Source organism: Dermacentor andersoni, chromosome 8 (assembly GCF_023375885.2).
Source record: "Dermacentor andersoni chromosome 8, qqDerAnde1_hic_scaffold, whole genome shotgun sequence".
In the NCBI taxonomy this organism is placed as follows: domain Eukaryota; kingdom Metazoa; phylum Arthropoda; class Arachnida; order Ixodida; family Ixodidae; genus Dermacentor; species Dermacentor andersoni.
The window spans coordinates 129,454,227-129,462,657 of record NC_092821.1 but is presented as its reverse complement, the minus strand read 5'-3'; the positions used below and the strand labels follow the sequence as shown (position 1 = coordinate 129,462,657).

General features: G+C 43.5%; 2 long non-coding RNA genes across 2 annotated transcripts; both read left to right on the top strand.

Moving 5' to 3' along the window:
- The first annotated feature begins 291 nt into the window (after positions 1-291).
- LOC126525651 (uncharacterized) lies at positions 292-3,999 on the top strand. The gene is made up of 2 exons (XR_007598257.3): positions 292-439; positions 3,678-3,999. It is a non-coding gene; the product is annotated as an uncharacterized lncRNA (long non-coding RNA).
- Positions 4,000-5,466: 1,467 nt separating this feature from the next.
- LOC140219876 (uncharacterized) lies at positions 5,467-8,168 on the top strand. The gene is made up of 2 exons (XR_011896138.1): positions 5,467-6,362; positions 7,881-8,168. It is a non-coding gene; the product is annotated as an uncharacterized lncRNA (long non-coding RNA).
- Positions 8,169-8,431: the final 263 nt, after the last annotated feature.

Sequence of the window (8,431 nt, the reverse complement as noted above, 5' to 3'; positions counted from 1 at the left end):
CGCACGTTTAGCCTAACGAAAGGGTAGCGCACCTGTTCGCCAAGAGCTGATATGCGTTCAATCGCTGGGTCGTTTAAATCTCGTTCGGCGGAAAAGAAGCAAGAGCGCAGCGCGTCGTATTAATATACCCTCGCACCACCTGCCTGTCGTCAGAGGACGCTCGTGGTTGTCGCGCACGGGGACCTTAGAAACGGTGGGGAAATTAAAGAGTATAAATTTCCAGCTGCTTATACGAACACCAATCGAAAAAATCGACAAGAAAAAAAAAGTACGGCTTGCGATTAGGTGAGCGGATTTTGCGTGTGTTGCTTTCTCGCTTCTGCGAGCATGTACGGTCGCCTGAAAGAGCGCGCTAGTATGAGGCTTGTGGCAGTCGCGTTTTTCGTGACGACTGTCACCTACGATGCAAACACACTTTCTGTTCCTCAGAGGAGAGCAGGTGAGGTGACAGTACACTATCTCTCTGGCAATATCTGTTCTTTTTAGATATGTGTTACTTTATCATGAACAGCCACGCTCTTATTGTAATATGAATATTTCCATGATTTTATTCGTCCGAGGAAACATCGATCAAATGTCGAAGGGTCGATTAGGATTCAGGATCAAACGGGCGAAACAGACGCAGACTTGCTGGTGCAAGTATGCGTCCCTATTTGATGAAATACCCGCCGTGGTTGCTCAGTGACTATGGTGTCGGGCTGCTGAGCACCAGATAGCGGGATCGAATCCCGGTCACAGCGGCCCCATTTCGATGGGGGGCGAAATGCGCAAACACCCGTGTACTCAGATTTACGTGCATGTTAAAGACCCCCAAGTGGGCGAAATTTCCGGAGTCCTCCAATACCGCGTGCCTCATAATCCGAAAGTGATTTTGGCACGCAAAACCCCATAATTTCATTTATATAATGAAATGAGATGTACAAACTTACCACCTGCCCTGATCGTTGAATGCATGTAGATTACTAATAGAGCATGTGTCAACGTGGAGAAATATTCGAGAAGATGGCTACGTATGCGTGCTTAAGTGGCTAGTGCTGTTGAATCTGAACTTCGTTCATGGAACTTTGCATAGTGCTCACCACAGTGGTGCATGTAGAAAGTTTAGATAATGCGCGTTTTGGTTCTCAAGTGACACATTGCACAGAAGAGTTTGGCATGGCGCCAGTGCGTGCGAGGAGGTGTCATAGTTGCAATTCAGGAGTTGCAGTATTAGATGTAATGTCATTCTCCAAGGTGATTGCGGTCAGAAAACGCGAAAGGCGTCAAGGTCAAGCAATGACCTGCCACAGTGAAGCACGAACAATGGCAAAGGTCTCGCAATATTACTGGTAGATAATCGAATATCTAACCGGAGAAGCAGGTGTAACAGAGCGTGTTAATTGTACGCAGCGCTCGTCGAACATATTCACAATATCACCCCCAAGCTGCACAGGACGAAGCTGCTTAAGAAAATCGTACGAGTTTCTCAGAGAGAATGCTTCGCAGTTGAAAAAAAAATTGTTCTAGTTTGGTATAGCTTAGGGCTACCGCCTGAATTTGTTGGAGCCGTAGTTGCTACAAGATGATATTTTTTTTTCCATTCATGAATGTTTTTCCGCGTTTACGGCTTCTGCAGAAGCGACTTACCAAGAGAAAAATGCATGTTGATGTTGCCAACGGAATGAAAGTTCTCTGCTCCGCATCACAGTCACTCGTTCATTCCGGAAGCCTTCAGAAATCGCAGAAATATTTTTGTGACCTTCTTAAGCTGTGAACCGCGAGTTAATTGTATCAAGATTTTGACAGACTGCTCATCTGTTCCTAAGGCTCCGTTTGTACTTTAACCCCAAAAGGTACATGGGACACATGTGTGCCCGAATTTGAAACATGCCTCAGTACGCATGTTTTGCCCCTACAAACCTACACAGGGCAATTCATAGATCTATTAAACTTCCCGTTGCCGAAATGTTTTATTTCGGTCGACAGGTCTGTGACAAAAAACCGACGAAACGTTGGTGGAGTCACGCAACAATGGGTGCTTTGCCGTCTATGGATTGTGTACTTATTTTGCATAGCTTTCTAAACAATGAAGGGAGTCAATGATTACAATACAAAGTGTAGTGATCAAGGGTTCTTAAGAGACCAAGATTCTTCAATTTAAAGCAGTACGAAGTATACTAAGTACTGTTTTACCATGAAAGAGGCATTGGGACATATGTGTCCCAGTGTACCATGACGGAATGCTGGATACCAATTGGCGGCATTCACTCATGGGTGGCACATTTATGTTATAATAGCCTCTTGAAAGTAACGAATGTGTATACTTGGTGCCTTTACGTGTGGCCTGGTTTATCTTAGAGAAACGCTGTTGTGTTAAGATTATTGCAGGAAAACAACGCAAATTCCTCGTATCGGAAACAAGGATTTTATGACATTTTCTTTGATGACAACCACAGTGAGTCTGCTTCACTGCCTGAGAAGGGTGATTTTGACAACCATGGTGCAGAAATTGATGCAGAACATCCAGAGAAACCATAACATTGAAAGCGACCAAAAATCAAAAGAAAGAAGGTGTTTCAGCCGAAAAACTCGCAATTACTGCTCTTAAAACTACGTGTAGAGTCAAAGCGCCACCAAATGAAAGGCAACGTACAGAACAATGAATCACAGCTCATTGCCGCATCCAACGCAGAGAAATAAATAGCATGTTCCCTAGAACAAACAACAGGTGGATCTTATAACATTAACAATATTTTCGGTTGCTGTGAAGTTGGAGAGCTTCGCAAAGAATGCTTGTAAAAGAAAGAAATCGTTATACTGAGCAAAACGGGAACATCTTCACAATATTATCACAATAAATCAAGACCTTTCTAGTTGTCAACATTCTGATGACCTATCAAGTCCTCTCAATCCGAAGGTAACTTGCGAAGTGGACTGCAAATGTAAAATACTACCTTCGAGTTTTCTTTAAATTCCTAGATATCGCAGTAAACGTTGTTTACATAATGTAGTACGTTAAACTGCATGCTAACAAGCTCCCTATGCCCGCTTTGACATCATTGCAGTTCTGCCAAGCGGTCGCACAGGTTCTTACCGAAAATTTTTGACCTGACAGCGGAGCAGAAGTCTTGAGCATATACGCAAGAGTGAGCGCAAGACAAGAAGCCAAATTACAAAAGCTTCCGCTCGAAAGAGGTGCACGGATCGTTTCTACTGTGTGCTCGAAAACCGCATATTTACCAGCGGCAACATTTGCAATGTTCACTTGTGCTTCCCTACCACAACAAATTGCTTCATGGAGCCATATATGTTGGGCAAGCTGATTATAAGTCCACGTAAATGTTCGACTCCCCTCACGTACTTAGGGACACATATGTCCCACAGAATAACGTATAAGCTATCCGAAATAAATGTTCGAAAAGTGCTTCATTAGTGTTTTGAAGGCCCAAATATTGAAAAAAATATATCAATAATTTCTCGACTAATAAGGTTAAGTTAACAACGCTTCAGAAAGTGCATTTTAATGACAAAATCTTGCTAATGGTACGACTGCCAGGGTTTGAACATCGTTTTACACTACATGAGAAAACCCCTGCTCATTATCGCAAATTATTCGATTGGGTTCTTATTCGATTCGTTATCACAAATGACTATTCGCAACCCTGTTATAATTTACGCTTTCCTTAAATTTCCACCAGCTGGAGTGAAAATTCTAGGCCCTAGAGAATGCGCTCCAGGTGAAGCGTACACCTGTGTCAGTGGGGACTGCGGAGAGAGAACCTGCGCAGATGCTGCAGACGACAACAAGATCTGCGCAAGGACCTGCATCACGGGCTGCTTTTGTGCCCCGGGCCTGTTCCGTCGTCCCACGGACCGCAGATGCGTCCCGAGGGAGCAGTGTAACAATACCAAGATGCCAATCGCAGCGGCCTCTTCCTTACAATGAATCGGGGACACTGCTGCAGACGCTTCCTCGTGTACCCACGATTGGCTTTATAAATTATGGTTTCCACCGACAAACGTTGCAGGTTTCTTCGTTGTCCAATGTGACGAAGTGCAAGATGGAATGACTGCATTGAAAGGTTTAAAGCCAGAAACTGGCCGAGAAAGACTACAATAGTTTGACGCAACGTATGATTGATGTACCTATAGGAGGGTACCTCAAATAATAGTAGTAGAACTGAAAAGTAGAAACGTAATAGCAGAACGTGCATGCCTCTAAATTGTGCATGCATTCTCATCATCACACATATTTCTTTTAATGCTCGAACAGACATAGGTAGAATCAATGCTGAGTTTATACAGTTTATTTAAATATATTAAAACATCAAATTATTAGAATGCATTCATGAGATTCAGTCTGGATTTTCGCGACCAGTTTGGATTGATGTACTGGAGCTTACAAAACTACATCAGGAATATTCGAGTTTTTATTTTTATAAGATTCTTTCAGAATTTCCTTACTACAAGAAATTCATGATGCACAAATCGGAGGTCAAAAATACTGAACAGAAGGCAGTTTCTCCTCGTTCGAGATTACGCATTTTCTAACCTTGCGTTTTTCATATGAAAATCAAAGTTCTCAGCAGTTTTTTGATAAAATTGCCCGCGGCTGCATGTGAAACGCATAGTACGATCGGTGTAATGACTTGCAAAAGTAAAATAAGCATTTTCGGCAATTTTCGTGTACACGTTAAGGAATACTAAACCGCCTACTCTTCCTCATTGTATACAGGGCACTGAGCGTGTCGGCAAGAAACCCTGCTTTTTCATATCGCCGAGGCAGGTGTTCAGAGGGACACGGTTTCTATAAACGCGACGCACGTACATGCAGGTCTCGCATGTGAAAAACAGGTATATCACCTCGTTTGCAAGTGTGCACAACCGATAAAACGGTGTTACTGCCCTCGATTACAATTACTTCGCGACAAGGATACTCAGCCGTCAGGCATTGAGCCGCTTTTGCGCAATCTTTTATTATTTGAATCACTGAGTCTAGCTCCATCATGGGCAATGTTTATTGGCGGATATTTAAGAAGAGATTTCTTTCTGTGCATAACTTTTCTTAAGGCCTTCCTGATAGCTTTTAATAAAGAAACAAATACACGGTTGAGCTGGAGTGTAATAAGTCTTTTCATGCTTTGGACCGTTCGTTTTTATCATAAAAGCAAAGAAAGCACTGATTGCAAGATAGAAGCCAATAAAGCTAAAACTTTGTCGGAACTTGTGTGATTCCAGGCAAACTGGATGAATACACGGTGTTCCAGCTAACCTTAGCCCCCGTTTTAAAATATTCGAATGTCACGTAGCTGGACAGAACCAAGCTAATGTTGTCTGCCGTCGCTTGGCAGTACTCAGATTATTTGTTTTTCATTCTATGAAATTGCAGAATTAGTCCTAATTAATTAATCAACTTCTCAAATATTACGATTAGATGGAAAGTGTTGATGAGAAAATTGCAGAGCAACATGAAAAGCTCCCGATACAGCTTTCTGTTGCTCAGTACGTGCTAGGTAAAAGTGTTTTTCCGAGCACAAAAGAAGCCCGTGTGTACAAGCGGGCTAAAATGCCTCGAGCGGCCAGTCGAGCAGCGATTCTGCTTGCATTTGCGGGATTCTTTCGCACTCAGAAAAACACTTTTATGTAGCACGTGTGAGCAACAGAAAGCGCTATTCGGAGTTTTGATGTCGCCCTGCAATTTTCTCACTGACACATTTCATCTTGTTATATTATTTGACAAGTTGAATAACTAATTAAGACTAGTTATCTGATGAGGCGGAGTGAAAAAATAATAATTTGAGCATATCCAAGTGAAGGCAAACAACATTAGCTCGGTTCTGTCAAGCTTCGTAGCATTCGCATATCTTTAAGCTCTGGCTAGAGTTAGCTGGGACACCCTGTATTCAGAAATGAAACAGGAGAGCTAGGATATGATTTCTTTCTAACTTAGTTTTTTTTTTGTAACTGTGTGTTTCAGAAGAATAATGACAGTTTGGTTATTTCCCATACGACAGAAAACCCCGCTATCGTGACGGACAAAGGTCACCGAGTATCAGCCTCTCTGAAAGTGGCCATGTGTGACACGATTCTCGTAATCTGTAGAAGCCCATAGATTTTCACAATGCCGCTGCACCTCGGGACACACGATTGACACGAAGAACAGAAAGTGTTCATAACGAGCAAAGAAGGGTTCGCAACGTGTGTATGATAACCGATAAGCGGGTCCATTTCTACTGGCCGATGAAACTGCGCATACTGTGTATAAATACCACCTAATGCGCTATGCTGATGAATCGACACGGCGAAGCCGGCAGTAACCATGAGAGCCTCCCTCCTCGTGTCCATTCTCGTCGTCGTCATCGGATGCGCAGTTGCCCAGCGAGGTAAGTTCCTTCGATTTCCGCGATACTATCATGTGATCTTTACCCTAGCAGCCCAGCGTGTTCTCCTCAAACCCCTCGTGTATTTCCATACTTGTTCGTAAATCACGCGACCACGAATATTGGCAATGGGAACGCGAAGTATTAGTAAAAAATATATTGTCTTATATCGGCGAATCTTTGTGTAACCGGTTCTGTGATGTTAGACGTCATTTGCGCTCGAAGAAATTGACAAAAAGTTGATCGAGGCAGTTATTTTGACATCGACGACGGAAAGCACCCGCGAAATACATGTTACATCGAGGTCACATGAGGATACACGATGGAGCATAAACACGCAACCCACCACATGCGTCTTCGATGCGTTTAGCAAAACAAAAAAAAAATGTTTTTACCACTACAAATACGAGTAAACGGTGTTTTTTCATGGATATACATGCAGGTTTTGAATCGTGAAGATGACTTCGATGTTTCTCGGTTTCAATTACGTAAATGTATGTACCCTAAGGTTAGCACTTAAAAAATATTTAGGTGTATCTAAGGTATTAGCGAAATTATGGTTCAATATTTTCTTGCTTCTAATGTCCGCCTAGCCACGGAGAGTATCAGCAAACATGGTAGGGGTTCTGATGTGACAGTCTTCTTTAAAAAAATTCTTCCGCATAAAAAAAGAAACATCTGGTATTTGAATGCTTCTTTCGCGTAAAAGTCGGCTCGCAGGACTCTATTGCGACGAGCATACACGATGGTTGATCATTGTATTCTTTAACGATGCTGCGAGTGTAAAGTACTTTGTGTCTACAGTTTGCCCGCGACTAGTCACTCGGTAGTTACGCACTTTTGCTCTGAAGGCGCTTACAGAAATGTGGAGGACGGCACCCGAGTTTTCTTGGAGCACGGATAGCTTAACCATATGCGACAAACGGGTCCCGGTGTTCCTCCTACCACGTCAGGGGTGCGATTCCGTGAGATTGCACCCCGGTATCACCTCGCCCCTTTGACGTCTGCTCTGATACCTCGCCGTGCAATTATGTTTGCGAGGACAAGCAAGCTTCTAACCAACAAGGAGCGTGCTTTCCTATCGGGTAGGTAAAAGGTGATAAGAAACCGACATTGATGGACGGGTCTTGGGAGGAGCAGAAGTTGCGCATGCTTCGGTTGTTTCGTGCGGCAATGTACTTTTCGGGGTGTTATCAATGCACATCTCTCGGGAGGAGTTGAAGACACGCATGCGCCCGAGGTTATGTGCGTCAATGCAAATTACAATAGAGTACAGATGAATGTCCAACGCCCGTCCGTGTCTAACGCATTTTTCCTTGTGTGCGCGTCCTTTGTGTTTCGCTGGTACCCCTTGTCTCAAGTTCATCATGCACCAACCGGCCCAAGAGCTCGCGCTGATGCGCGGTGCTTCTTTTTCGTCGACATTTGCAGAGATATCTGTTCGAAAGTCCATTTATTCAGATTTGTAACAAATGCGTAAAAGAAATACAATTTTTTTTACATTGTTTCCTATTCGCGTAGGATGGCAAATACGGCCGCTTCGCTGTGGTCCTGGAGAAATTTGGAAGGTCTGCGAAAGCAGCTCCTGCGGTGAAGAAAAGTGCGATGTACGAGGTCCTAGGCCCTGCACAGCTGATTGCCAGACCAGATGCTTCTGCAAGAGTGGCTACTACCGGCGACGTGCCGACAACAAATGTGTCCGGCTTAGCCAATGCTAGGCCTCTTCGTGAGAGCGACGGTACTACTCTGCCAACTTACGAGAATTATTAAATGAGAGCGATGAATAAAACTTCCAATGTTGAAACAGTGCGCGCCGAGTGATTTTGAATGCTCAACTTTCTCTTCGTGAGCAAACGCCTTTAGTTGGGTAATTTCACGCGAAACAGCAACTGCGTGTCATTTGCTGCGTTTTTCAATTACTTTTCTTACGAGCTGCATTTGCAGACTACGGCTTATAATGAAGTATGCTGTAATGAATTCAGAACACGGGTGGAAGTTGTTTTCCAACATTCGAAGCAATGTACCGAAGACGCTGAATGCGATCCGTGAGAAAGACATCGATCAAAAAATTT